Consider the following 14,756-nt stretch of genomic DNA (forward strand, 5'->3'; position numbering starts at 1 on the left):
GAAGATATCAAGGAAAAAGTCAATAGAGATGTTAACCGGAAATATTCAGTTGTTTGTGAGATAAGTACCATTAGTTGGGTTACCAAGTTGTCACATAAGCACTGAGAGCCGCAGTTGAAATCATAAATTACCGGAATCGTCGACGCGTGAAATTAGTTCTGGTCGAACAAACAGAATCACTAAAATAACTCACAAGTCTGTCAGTTATTCACACATTTTATTCCTTTACAGAACATATGTTCACTGTAATTCCATCGCAGTTATTTCTCGACGTCCCATAACATAGGTTTCACTCTATCCTCGAACAGGATTAATTTAGGAAGTTCTAAATGATGAACAAATGAAATGGTTGATCCGATAAGATAATAAATCAGTCACAAGATTTTCTAGTGTATTTCTCAACCGGACTCAAATATATAATCAGTTTACTTAGCTTCGATTAATGAGAATGATTTATTTACGATAGACTGGCAATATATTTATGTATGTAGTAATAAACACATAGAACTTTATAGCATGTATGAAATTATACCTTGTCGTCGTTCAAGGAATTAAACATCAACCACATTACCTGTAATATGGAAAGGTGTAGTAGAGGATAGCATGGCATGGCTTAATGTATGTAGCAGTAGATACATAGAACTTTATAACATATGAAATGATCCTTGTCGTCTTTCAAGGAAATAAGCATCAACTACGTTACCTGTAGTAATGGAGTGGTTTTAGTAGAGGATAGTATGGCATTGTTTAATGTGGTGTAGTGTTAAGTGATACGGTGTTGTGCTGTTGTTGCGTAGTTTCAGGTCAGCCCTAAACAAGCAAGTTTATGATATGGATGTAGTCGGACGAACGACGAGACGCAGCTCATAGATTGACCTGTCTGACAAGTAATATCATTTGTCTCCCTTTGGAGCATATTACAAGCTCTGACCAGTTACTTGTTTCAAACATATATATATATATATATATATATATATATATATATATATATATATATATATATATATATATATATATACATATACATATACATACACACACACACACAACATACACACACACACACACATATATATATATTAAATAGCGGTTCGGCAAAAGAAACCGATATAATAAATACTAGGCTCAAAAATGTCCTGGGTTTGATTCGTTCGACTAAAATCTTTCAAGGTGGTGCTCCAGCATAGCCGTAGTCAAATTACTGAAACAAAGGAAAAATATATAAATGAACATAGAAACACACACACACACACATACATACATACATACATACATACATACATATATATATATATACATATACACACATGTATAATTACATATATATATGTGGAGAGAGAAATACAGAGCGAGAGAAAGAGTGGATGTGTGAGTGTGTGGTGCATGCGTGTGTGTATGTGTGTGTGTGTGTGTGTGTGTGTGTGTTGTATTGACTTCCGAAACTGTTACTCAGAATTTCACGTAATCAATTGTCAGGCAGACGCATGATTGAAATGAACAAACTAATTTTCCTGCTTTTGAGTCAGAAATTCGGACATTTGCAGTAAGCGTTGCTCACTAAAGAAAAAAGCCTAGAATCTGAAATATTCAATACAGGTAATGTTCGTTTCTTACACTGTCCTTCAATCAGCGAACAAAGGACTTCAATGTTGAAACGCCTTGTGCAATTCCCAAACAAAGTGTTTATGAAGAAGAGCAAGAAAATTTAAATGGAAATCTCACGAAAGAAAAAGTAGATAGAATTTAAGATGCATAAAATGGAGTTAATTTATTGTGATTTACACGATCGTTACGAGTAAACTATGAATGAAAATTCAGGTAATGAAAGAAGCATAAAAGTTGGGCAAGTATTGCAAAATGAGCTTCGATGTTACAAAAACCTGTATGGAAAAGGAAAAAAGAAAAGGAAGACGAGAATTGTTCAGACTAAATTATCTAATTATTTTTCTGAAATATGAATCTTATATCAAATTCATTTGAACTTTAAGAGAAATTAAAATGTTTCAGATATATATTATGAATCTTAATTTTTTTTTATTTTGGCTTGGATAAAGCGTCAAAGAATATTTACAATGCATGATGTAGACCTCGCAACTTGGTTTTCCGCAACCCCAACTGGTCACGGAATAAATTAATAAATTAACACACAAACACACACACGCACACATTATTTGAGAAATGAAACAATTGTTGGTTAATATGTTGACTGATTAAAAAATTAATTTGTATCCATTAAATCTCTCTGTTTTCTAACACAGAATATGTATATATATATATATATATATATATATATATATATATATATATATATATATACATATATGCATACAGACATACACACACATATATACACACAAATTTGTGTGAGCCTGTGTTTATGCCATTGAACGGCCCTACCACCGATTAACAAGTGTTTGCGTGTTTACGTTCCCGTAATTTAGTTGTTCGCCAAAAGGACCCGATAGAATAAGTACCAAGCTTTATAAATTTAAGTACTGGGATCGATTCATTCGACTAAAAAATTCTTTAATGCCGTGCTCCAGCATGGCAGCAGTCTAATGCTAAAACAAGTAACAGATAAAAGATAAAAGATAAAATTGTACCTATTGGGAGCCTGATAATCTGTATATTACGGATGATTATCATGCTAATTTACCACGAGTTACACTATGGTGCCGCTTATCATCAAAACGGTTAACTTGGTCATTCTTTTCCTTTCGCAGTACTGTGTCTGGGTCCCATTTGCTTCAACTTGCTGCTACAATCTGCCATGCAAAGCATTCAACAGGACTCTGAAGACGTTGAGTTTTATTTCGAGTAAGACAAGACCCCTGAAACTATCATAGAAATCTAGGGCCAATATTGAAGAAATATTACCTAACAGGACGGAGAAGTTCAGTAGGATACTCTCTCTCCACGTTCACCGGACATCGCACCAGTAAATATTTTTTTTATGAGGATACTTAAAAGACAAATTTTACCGTACAAAACTGGTAACCATCGATGAAATGAGGGGAGCCTCATTGAACCGGAACGTGTACAAATACCGAAGGAAATATTCCTTGATGCTTCTGATTACATTTCTTCGCGTCATCCGCGGTGACTGGAGCTTAAGGGTGATCAATGTGAAAACAGACGTTCATAAAAATATTAGTTTCTGTCTATATGTTATATTAAATTTTGAAAACAAAAGGTATTTTAAAAACACTGACAAATTCAAAGTACGTACACATCTTTTGGTGACACCCTTTACGTGTGTATATGTGTATGTGTGTGTGTGTATGCTTCTCTTATGAAATTTTTTTACACACTGGCTTCTTGATAAAATTCTTGTAAAAAAGTTTTATCCCTTTTTGAATTTATATATATATATATATATATATATATATATATATATATATATATATATATATATATATAAATATCTAAGTGTGTGTAAGTGCGGACATGCATGTGTATTTTTGTTTTTGTTACGTATATGTACTAGTCCAAACGGAATTTCCGTTTGCATCAGGAAACATATTTCAATAGTAAACACTTCTACTCAAATACTGTATAACACGTACATGATTGATACAATATGGCGGATATATATATATATATATATATATATATATATATATATATATATATATATATGATATGCAAGTTCAGAGGAAGTGAAACTATACAAAAAATGATTTCCTTTTTCCTATGTACCGGAATAAAACTAATGGAGGTGCGCCCGCAAATCAATGAAAATCCCTCTAATTTCATGTTGGATCACAATAAATTCTAAGACTGTACGTGCCTGCTTATTTCTTCTGGGATTTTGCGTATTGTTATATCTTGTGTCGGTATATCGTAGCTTGATCATAGCACAACGTTCTTGCCATGAAGTAGATTGATAAGCAGACATAAGTAGCGATTGAGCTGATCGTTCAATAATGGTTGATTAATGACTAGACACACAGAGTGACGCAGATACATACATACCTATTTACATGCATACATACATACATACATACATACATACATACATATATGTGTGTGCCTGTGTGCGTAGGTATGTATATGTACACATATACATATATTATTATGTATGTATGTATGTATCTATCACTCTTTATATATATATATGTATATATATGTGTGTAGGGGTATATATGTATATATATATATATATATATATAAATAGGCATGTATGCTTGTATAAGGATAAGCAGACAAATAGATTGGTAGATAGATATCCGGGTGACTGGTTATATCGACCGAGAAATTAGATGTAGACATACATACATGCATGCATACATACACACGCATATATATGTATGTATGTATATATATATATATATATATATATATATATATATATATATATATATATATATATATATATATATATATATACATATATATGTATTTGCGCATACATATATGCAGATACAAACGTATACGTACACACACACAATTATACATAGATATATATGGAAAGAGAGTGAGAAAAAGAGAGGTTTAGATAAATAAATTGATAGTTATATAAATACAAATATCATATCGCATATAAGCATAAGTTCATATATGTACGTGTGTGTATTTAGTTGTATTAATAGTCAGAGAAATATATAGATAAAATTACAGACAGACAGGTAGATAGATACAGATAGATAGATAGATAAATAGATAGATAGAGACATATAGATAGATAGATAGATAGATAGATAGATAGATAGATAGATAGATAGATAAATACATACATACATAGATACATTTCTTTTATTAGCCACACAGGGCTCAACGAAGATGGGACAAATACAATGTAGAGCTTTTCTTTTTGGGAGGGGGGGGGGGAGGAAGGGGAAAAAAATGGTGGTGTCGATCAAAAGGGATCGTAGGAAGGGAAAAAGGGGGAGTTCGATCAAAAGGGATCGAAAAAAAAAGAAAAGGAAAGGCCGATCAATAGGGATCGTGTATCACACAGTAATGTTCTCGTGTAAAAAGAGGGGAGGACAGTTTAGGTTTAGCCGTGGAAGGAAAAGCCTACGGAAAAGACCACGGTAGCCTTGGTCAATATTCTCATTGAAGAAACTATAACAGTAAGTGACTCTCTTTTGCCTTTTTGTTTTATTTTTTTTTTTCTTGTTCATAGGGTTATGCTCAAGATGGCTCCGTCGTTCACACGTGCCATCCTTGCTACATTCACCCATCTTTTTTTGAAGCATTCACTAGACAAGACTTCCCTTTCTACTCTCAACTTCCTCTTCAGGTGATACTTGAAGAAGTTGATGAGAGATTGCCCAGAGAGGAAAGTCTTTGTCTCTAGACCTTTCAGACGCGTCCACCATACACATTCTTTCGCCATAGCCACAAGTACGATGAAAATAGCTCTTCCTTCCCGTTTAAAGGAAGGAGGCGCGACAATATTCACGATAGACTCGGCTGATAGACCGACTCGTCCCACACGCGATAGCAGTTGTTCGACGTAAGCCCACAGCTCGGAAATGGTGGGACACTGTACGAGTGCGTGCAGAACGGTTTCGTCGCTCTGCCGGCATCTCGGACAGGTCGGCCCCGTGTTTCTCGAGCCATGCCTGTAGAGCTTATCCCGAACGGGTAGTGCTTCTCGATAGCACTGCCAGGCCAGGGATCTCTGGAAGTTGTCCATAGGTCCCGGCCCGAAGGTCGTCTTAAACAGGCGGGTCAGGTATTCCTCGTCGACGCCCAGGTTCGCCCCGAGATCGTCGTCGTACCTTCCCTCCACTAATCCACTATAGAATGCGTTAGTTGTGATGCAGTCGCTCAAGGTTGACCCGGGTTGTTGGAGTTGCCGGAGAGCAGCGCGACACTCGCGGTGCCATTCGCCCTTCCTCGGCCTCTTCTTGATCCATGACTGCAGTTCGGTCATGGAGACGAGCTGCGGGAAAGCGCGCCGCACAAACGGTGACCACACCTGTTCACCGCTGTCTACGTAGAGCCGGAGATGTCGCAGTCTCAGCGCGTGTCTGCGCATCATCAACCACGGCATGCCCAGTCCTCCTTTTAACGGGTGTTGGCAGCAAACGGATCGCCTAACCATCGGAACGCTTCCTTTCCACAAGAAGCGGAAGAGGATGCGCTCCAGTTTGGTGATGGTAGGGTCGGGACAAGGAACGACGGTCAGGCGGTAGTAGATGACGGACGCGATGTACGTGTTCGCCACCTCCGCCCGACCTTTCAGGGAAAGCTTCCTCTCGGCCCATTGCCGGGTTAGAGTGGCCACCCTTCTCGTTATCTCGTCCCAGTTCTTCTCCGTTTGGAGGTCTGGACCAAACCAGACCCCGAGCATCTCAACCGGACCGTCAGTCCAACGTCCCACGACGGAGGCGCTACTTGACGGCATGGGGTTGCTTCTCCAGGTGCCGAGCCGCAAGCCCACTGACTTATCCCGGTTGATTTTCGCTCCCGTTACCGCTTCGTAGTCTCTCAGTGTCTCGCCGACAAGCTCGATGTGCTTTTGGCTAGACACTATGACGGTGACGTCGTCCGCGTATGCCGACACGCTCGTCCCGCATCCCAACTCTCGCGGGATGCCCCTCAGCGTCGCCAGCTTCCGCAGTAGTGGCTCGAGAGTCAACACGTACAGAAGCGACGAGAGGGGGCATCCCTGACGGACCGAACGTGCAATGTCGAAGGGTCTTGATAGATGCCCATTGACGCGAACTACCGAACGGATGCCTCTGTACAAGGCAGCCATCCAGCCGCGGAAAATGGGACCGAAGCCGGCTGCTATGAGGACAGCCTCCAAGTATTGATGGTCTACCCTATCGAAAGCTTTCGATTGATCTAAATTGATCAGGGCCCCACCCATGCCAGGTTCCTTAACTACCCTCTCTATGATGTAGCGCATCAGATGGAGGTTGTCATGGATGCTCCTGCCCGGCACCGCGCACGTTTGCGCCTTGCCGATCAGTTTCTCGATGACAAGCGCCAACCGCTTGGCTAACACCTTGGCCAAAATTTTCAAGTCTGCATTGAGCAGAGTGATGGGCCTAAAGTTATCTATGACGTCCCCCTTGTTTGGATCTTTCTTCAGCAGCGTTACGGCTCCTCGACTCACAAAACCGGGAATGCTCCCGTTTTGCTGCCAGTTGCAGTACACCGCCACCAAGACGTCTCCAAACAAGTCTGGCTTACAGTTGTAAAGCTCGTAGGGCAGACCATCCAAACCCGGAGATTTGTCCCTCGAGCATCCCGCCATCGCGTCCCTCACTTCCGCCGCCGTGATGGCACCTTCGCAGCACTCCGCCTCTCTTGCCGAGAGTCGTGGCAGGCTGTGCAGGTAGGCACTGAAGTCCACCCTGCGTTCTCGCTCGCCATTCGTCCCAAACAGTCGAGCAAAGTGCCGCTGAAAGGCCTCACACATTTTGCTTGGCTCGAGCAGTTCGCGCCCCTGTTCGTCCACCAGAGACCGAATGGTGGCTTTGTTGCCCTGTTGCGCCTCCGCCACCCGGGCCTCTCGTGCGGCTCCAACACCTTCGTTTCTTAGAGCACGCATCCTAGCCCTGACAACGCACCCTTCGTGTTTGGCGTTGAAGTGTTGGTCAAGGGCCAACCTCGCCGCCAAAACGTCGGATGCGATGCCACTTCTAATTGCCTCTTCTAGCTTCTTAACTAGTTCACCCTCTACTCTGTTTCTGTCTTTGGCTAGTGCTTTGCTATACCTAACCGCTTCTGCTTTTATTGCTCTCTTGAGGGCAAACCACCATTTGTTATTGATGATGGCTCCTGTCAAAGCCCTCTTTACTAACGTGCTAATCCGGTCTCTGAAAACTGGTCTCGACGGGAAAGACGCGTTTAGTTTCCAGTAACTGGAGCCCTACCTATGTGTCTTATCTAAGTCTAGCGTACACGTCACAAGTTTGTGATCCGTGTAGCTGACTATGTGAAGTTGTGGACACCCTATGCTATCTCTATCTACTCTCCTACACAGTATTCTATCTAGATACGATCTCGACGACCCGATGCGGTTTGTCCATGTCCATATTGGCGCATTCGGCTGGTCGAGTCGGTACCTGTCAGACAGTTGAAAGCGTCTGAGCAGGTCTTTGAGGCATTTGCATCCCCGTCTATTCCTATCTCTGCCCACATAGTCTAGATGCGTGTCCAAGGTAGCATTCCAATCCCCCACTAAAAGTAAAGGACGAGACGTTCCTAGGAATACTTCTAGACGTCGAAAGAAATCCGGCCTACCTGTTAAAGGTGGTGCGTATACTGATATGAGTCGAAGAACATACATACATAGATACATAGATACATTGGTAGATAGATATATAGATAGTGATAGAGAAGTCAGTGGAAGAGGGAGATTTCCATAAGAATCTGCTATATTATGCAGATCAAATTTGCCTATAGCCAAGAATTCACAACTAATATTACAGATCGGACGCTTTCTAGTGAGCAGGGGAGGGGGAGAAGGAAGAGGAAGGTGAAGTGGAGAGAAAGTAAGGGCAGAAGATATAAGGAGGAAAAGAAAGAACTGGATGGAAGAGTAAAGTCAGGAAAATGCAAATACGAGGTAAGGAACATAATATTAATACTAATATTAAGAATACTGAAGAAGATGAAAAAGCAGTGAAAGAAGGATGAGATAGTTAAGGAAGCTATATTTGGTAACTTTGAATACTGTTTCAGTGTATGTGAAATTACAGTTGTGATGAAATATATAATGTTATCCATACTGGAATAAATTGAAACATAGTATATACTTACATACGTGCATACATACATACATACATACATACATACATACATACATACATACATACTTGTAAAAGACTGATTGGCAAAACCGTGATATCAGAAGCGTGACAGTATTAAGAGGAACTTGACCACAATCAGCCTGGACTACACGAAAGCATTCGATTTTGTTCCTTACTCGTAGATGCCAGAAGCCCTTCGAGATGCTAGAGTTTCAGGTGCATTTATGAATGCTATTGAGAACCTGACTTCGTTCTGACCCGCCATCTGGAAATTAAGTAGAGAATGTTAATCTATTGTCACTTACAAGTTTCAGAATGACCAGGGTATGTTAAAAAAGAAAACAGCACAACAATAATGACGATTAATCTTTCAGTAATCCGTAAAACAACAAACTAACACAGTTGTTCGTTGAAAAGGATTTAAAAGTGTATGCCAAGAATACGAATGGTATGCAAAAAGAAGAGCCTTAACTGATGAGATTCTCAAAGGAGTTTGATCAAAACAAATGTTCGTACCGCGTTGTAAAACGTGAGATAAAACGAGGTATAACTACAAGCCTATACAGCAATGTTTCTGTCTATTAGTTTGGCTACTTCCTCCATATCGGCTGAGGAATGCACACACACACACACACGCACACACACACACACACACACACACACACACACACACACACACACACACACACACACACACACACACACGTGTATAATCGTCTAAGAATCTATAAGTCTGAAAAAAATGTACTTGTATATTTCTCAAAAGAAGGGGTTTATTAATCAAAGTGTACAACATTACAGATCGCTTAGGATATGGAATAATCGGATATTAGATACCAACATTGCTAAGTTGGTATCTAATGTGTGCTCTTCGGCCACTTTAAACTATTGTAAATTTCTACTAATTGCCAACTTATAAGTGGATGTTTTGCATTGTGCTTTTTAGAACTGAAACATTGGCCTTGTTAGAGTCATTTCTACACCTAATCATTATATTTTGTAATAAGGGTTATGAATGAGATGGGAAGATGCGAGATGACCACCAAAATTGGCCCTGCAAAACCACCTCACACAAACCAATCAAGATACAATGTTTTAAAACAGAAAAATGTCTATAATGAAAATTTATTGTTAATATTTCGTGTGGCTTCCCTTAGCTTGAATAATTGCTTCAATGTGACCGGGAAGAGATGCGTACAAACCCTTCGCCATCTTCTAATAAGCGAGAATTTATCAGGTCTTCAGGAAAGCGAAACGATCCACATTACACGACAAAAATAGTGAAGTTTGAAGGTAAGAGTTTGATACTTTGGGGATACATAAAAAGTGATGGTTCAAGAAAGCTGGTTAAAATTGACGGTAACTTGAATAATACCGAGTATATTCAGTTGATACTTATTTTATCATTTAATTTTGCTGAACTGCTAGATTAAGGGGACTTAAACAAACCAACACTAGTTGCCAAGAGGTATTGGGACAAACGCAAAGGCACATAGTCACTTGAATACATATAATTATAACTGCGAAGGCCCTGGATTAGCGCTTAGGGTATTCGACTCACGATCGTAAGGTCGATAACCGTCGGGGATTTGTGACCTTAGCACATTGCTAAGACAACTTCACATTGTTAAGACAACTTCACATTGCTAAGACAACTTCACATTGCTAAGACAACTTCACATTGCTGGCAAAATGCTCCACTTAGCTGGCAAAAATGAGAAGAGCTTTATTCAAAGGGCCAGCTTTGTTCCATTTCGTGTCACACCGAATCTTCCTCAGAACTATGTTATGAGTACACGTGTCTGTGGAGTGCTCAGCCGATCGAACGCTAATTTCACGAGGAGGCTGTTCCGTTGATCGGAGCAACTGGAACACTCGTCGTTGTAACCGACGGAGTGCTACTCATATATTATGAGTTGGAAAGTTTAAATTCTTTTTCAAGAGCAGCAAACTGAAATAGATTATTACCGCAATTGAGAATTGAAACCCATTTATTGAAAGTCGGGTCGTAGAGATATTTGCTCTATTCTCCGTCTGTCGTTATTAGGATAACGCAAATATTGGATTATCGATATTTCGTATTGTCCCATGCAGATCCATATCCGTAGCTGATGAATTATATTGATTACCATGCCTTAGATTAATTATATCAGCTGACAAAATTGAAAGGTGTTGCTACCTTTGGGATTTACACAGCAACAGAAATATATTATGAGAAAAAGTCTCTGATAAACTCATTTAAAACTACATTAGTCATTGTGTAGTTAAAAGTCAGGTCCATCTTCCGGTATAAATAGTCAAACTGGGTGATCACGTGGAACGTTTGCAATTGATCCAAGTTTCTGAATTACAGCAACAACAACTTTAGTAACCATAATTTTTATAACAAAAGGATGAGGTCACATATTTTGGGACGAGGAAATAGTGAATTAAATTAACCTCGGTACTATTTCCTAGAGAACTTATAGAACCGGTAAGGCAAAAACGACTAAGTCGACTAAGGCAGATTTTAAACTTGTGAGGTGTAAAAGAATACAGCGAAAAATCACAATGTATTTTGTCCGATGTTCTACCGATTCCGCCATCTACTTTAGCAAAATAAAATTTATGATAATCCTTTCTACTATAGACTAGATACAAAGCTTGTCTGTTTGTCTATCCATACGTCCTTCTATCTATCTATCTATCTATCTATCTATCTATCTATCTAGTTAAAAACCGGGTCCATCTTCCGCCAGAAATAGTCAAACTGGGTGTGACTACGTGAAACGTTTTCAATTGATCCAAGCATCTGAAATACACCCGTCTTTCTGTTTGTTTGTCTGTCTGTCTGTCTAATTGCCTGTCTATCTATCTATCTATCTATCTATCTATCTATCTATCTATCTATCTATCTATCTATCTATCTATCTATCTATCTACTGATTTCAGCTATCTCTCTCCATATATACGAGTATACATCTATATATCTATATTTGCATGCTTGAATGTGTGTATGTGTATAATGCAATGAATTAATTACAACAGATTGTATCCCAACATTAACTGTTTAGTTCGATACCCTGTAACTATGATAAATACAGTATAAAAAATATACAAGTAAAATAAACGACAGAGATAAAATATCACTCAACAATTGATATTAAGTACGAAATACTAGCTAAAATAGGTGGCTATTTGTCTCAAGCTTAGCATGGATTAAATTCACTTAAGCTCTACTATAGTCAGAATCTAGCCCGTCCAATAAATCGAAATGCGAATGAAACTACTTTCATTGTAAAACAATAATGATAGCTAAATTTAATGTGAATACTGTAAGAAACGTCATTAAAGTGTGATAGAAATACATTCACTTCAAACAGAGAAGGGAAGTGAATATTTTTACGACCAAGCAATAAAGATTGTAAAATCCATACACAAGCAGAACATTGCTGGCAGAGTGATGGATGTTCTAATTAGAAAAGATAATGATGTAAGACATTTAATTAGTAAGTCAATCCTTTTACTATGTCCGGTTAAGATATCTGACACCCCTCACTTGCAATTTCTTCTTCAAAGTCCGGTGTCTAAAAGAGAAACAACAATGGCTTCAATTGATTTTACAGTCATTTGAGGATTCTTTTAACTACAGTGAAGTGAAGACAGGCCTAGATTGTTAAGTAACAGAAGTTATAACGATGAATGTAACAGGAGCGAATCCATAGACTCAGTCTTCGGTGATAATAAGTGCTCATTTTAAATATGAGAAAATTCTGTCCCAAATGCCAAGGGTTATAATGACGAGGCTTAACCGCCATTCTTTATATCTTTAAGCAAATTATACGTGAATGAACAGCCTTTTCTCAGATAACTTTTGCACAAGGTTTTGAACTAATTCCTTAAATAAATAAATAATTTTAGGTTGAAATATGTATGCATGTGTGTATGTATGCATGTACATATGAGTGCATGTATGTACATATGTATATACATGTGTAAATATATATGTATAATAAGTATATATCTGCATATGCATCTCACATATATATACATATCTGTGTGTGTATGTGTGTGTGTTCGTGTGTAACTGTACGACTGTAAAGCGATATTCTCCTGACGAAAACCAGCAACTCTTGGCATTTAGCAACATACATACGCTAAATACGTGATATATCGATAATGCTTACGTTATAGAGCAGCTTCAAACACGTAATTTGAATTCATATTTTGATTATTTAAATGAAGATTCTCCAAGAAAGATGAAATGAACGTTAAAATTTCATCCACCTGTCAGCTATTTTCGGTTACGACGACGAGGGTTCCAGTTGATACGATCAACGGAACAACCTGCTCGTGAAATTAACGTGCAAGTGGTTGAGTACTCCACATGTACGCGTGCCATTAACGTAGTTTCCAGGGAAATTCAGTATGACGAAAAATGTGACAAGGCTGGACCTTTGAACTTACAAGTACAGTTCATTCATGCCAGCTGAGTGTACTGGAGCAACGTGAAATAAAGTGTCTTGCTGAAGGACACAACGCACCGCCAGGGATCGAACTCACGATCGTAACATCGTGAACCTATGACACTAACCACAAAGCTATGCGCTTTTGAATGAGGGAATAACAAAACCATAGCAGTCGGGTACCAGCCTGGTGGCCGACCGATTTTAACACAAAACATCGTTGTCAGAAATACGAGTTTCACGTCATGTATGGAATTCTCTGGACCAAAATGTAAACCACGTTATAGTTGATCTGTTGTCTGAATTTTTGTTATAAGGCTGGAAGAGTGTCAAAGGACTGATGCAGTGCCTGTATAATACCACTGTACAAGGGAAAAAGGGATAAATGTGAGTGTGGAAATTTTAGGAGTATAAGTCTGTTGTGTGTGGTTGGTAGACTGTATGGGATAATTTTGATTGTAAGGGTGAGGAAACAGACAGAGTGTATTAGGGTGGAGCAGTGCGGTTTTAGGAGTGGAAGGTGGTGTGCAGATCAAGTATTTTTAATAAGGCAGATGTGTGAGAAGTTTTTGGTAAAGGGTGGGCGGTGTATTGGGCCTTTATGGGCCTAGAGAAGGCATATGACCTCGTAGTAGGTGTTGCGGTTGTATGGAGTAGATGGTAGATTGTTGAGAGCTGTACAAAGTTTTTATAGAGACAGTATGGCGTGCGTTAGGGTGGATGGTAAGGTGAGTGGTTTGATGTGAAGGTGGGGTTAAGACAGGGTTCTGTGATGTCTCCGCGGCTGTTTAATTTATGTATGGATGGTGTGGTGAGCGAGGTAAATGCTAGAACCTTTGGTAGGGGAACCCAAATGGTGGGAGAAAATAGAGAGAAATGTCAAGTGAGTCTGTTGTTGTTTGCTGATGATACAGCACTTGTGGCAGATTCGGAAGAGTAGCTGAGAAGACTGGTGGTAGAGTTTGGAAGAGTGTTTGAGAGGTGGAAACTGAAAGTGAATGTAATTAAGAGTAAGGTGATGAGATGGTCGGCTGATGGAATGGCTGGTAGGATGAATTTGAGCATAAATGGTGTGATGTTAGAGGAGGTGAGTATTTTTAAGTATCTGGGATCACATGTGATGGCGGATGGGAGGGGGGGGCGCTGAGGAAGTAGGATATAGAGTGAGGGAGGGCAGTACGATACTTGGAGTTGTGAAAGGTGTGCTGAGAGTATGAAAGCAAAAAATGGTGTGTATGAGGGCGTGATTGTACCGACAATGTTATATGGTGCCGACAATGTGGGGGCTGAAAGAGGCGGAAAGGAAGTGACTAGATATGTTTGAGATGAAATGTTTGATGGTATGGTTGCTATGACACTGATGGACAGGGTGAGGAATAAGGAGGTGCGAAGTTGAGCAGGAATGAGAGAAAAACTAACAACAAAAATGGATAGACGAATGTTGAAGTGGTTTGGCCACATGGAGAGGATGGATGAGGAGCGGATGGTAAGGAGAGTGATGAAGACAGAAGTGGTAGGAAGCAGAACCAGAGGCAGACCTCGTTTTGCGTGGGTGGATAGAGTCAGGAAAGCTTTGGTGGTTAGAGACATTGGA

The sequence above is a fragment of the Octopus bimaculoides genome, chromosome 4, assembly GCF_046866305.1.
Source record: "Octopus bimaculoides isolate indiv1 chromosome 4, ASM4686630v1, whole genome shotgun sequence".
Lineage (NCBI taxonomy): Eukaryota > Metazoa > Mollusca > Cephalopoda > Octopoda > Octopodidae > Octopus > Octopus bimaculoides.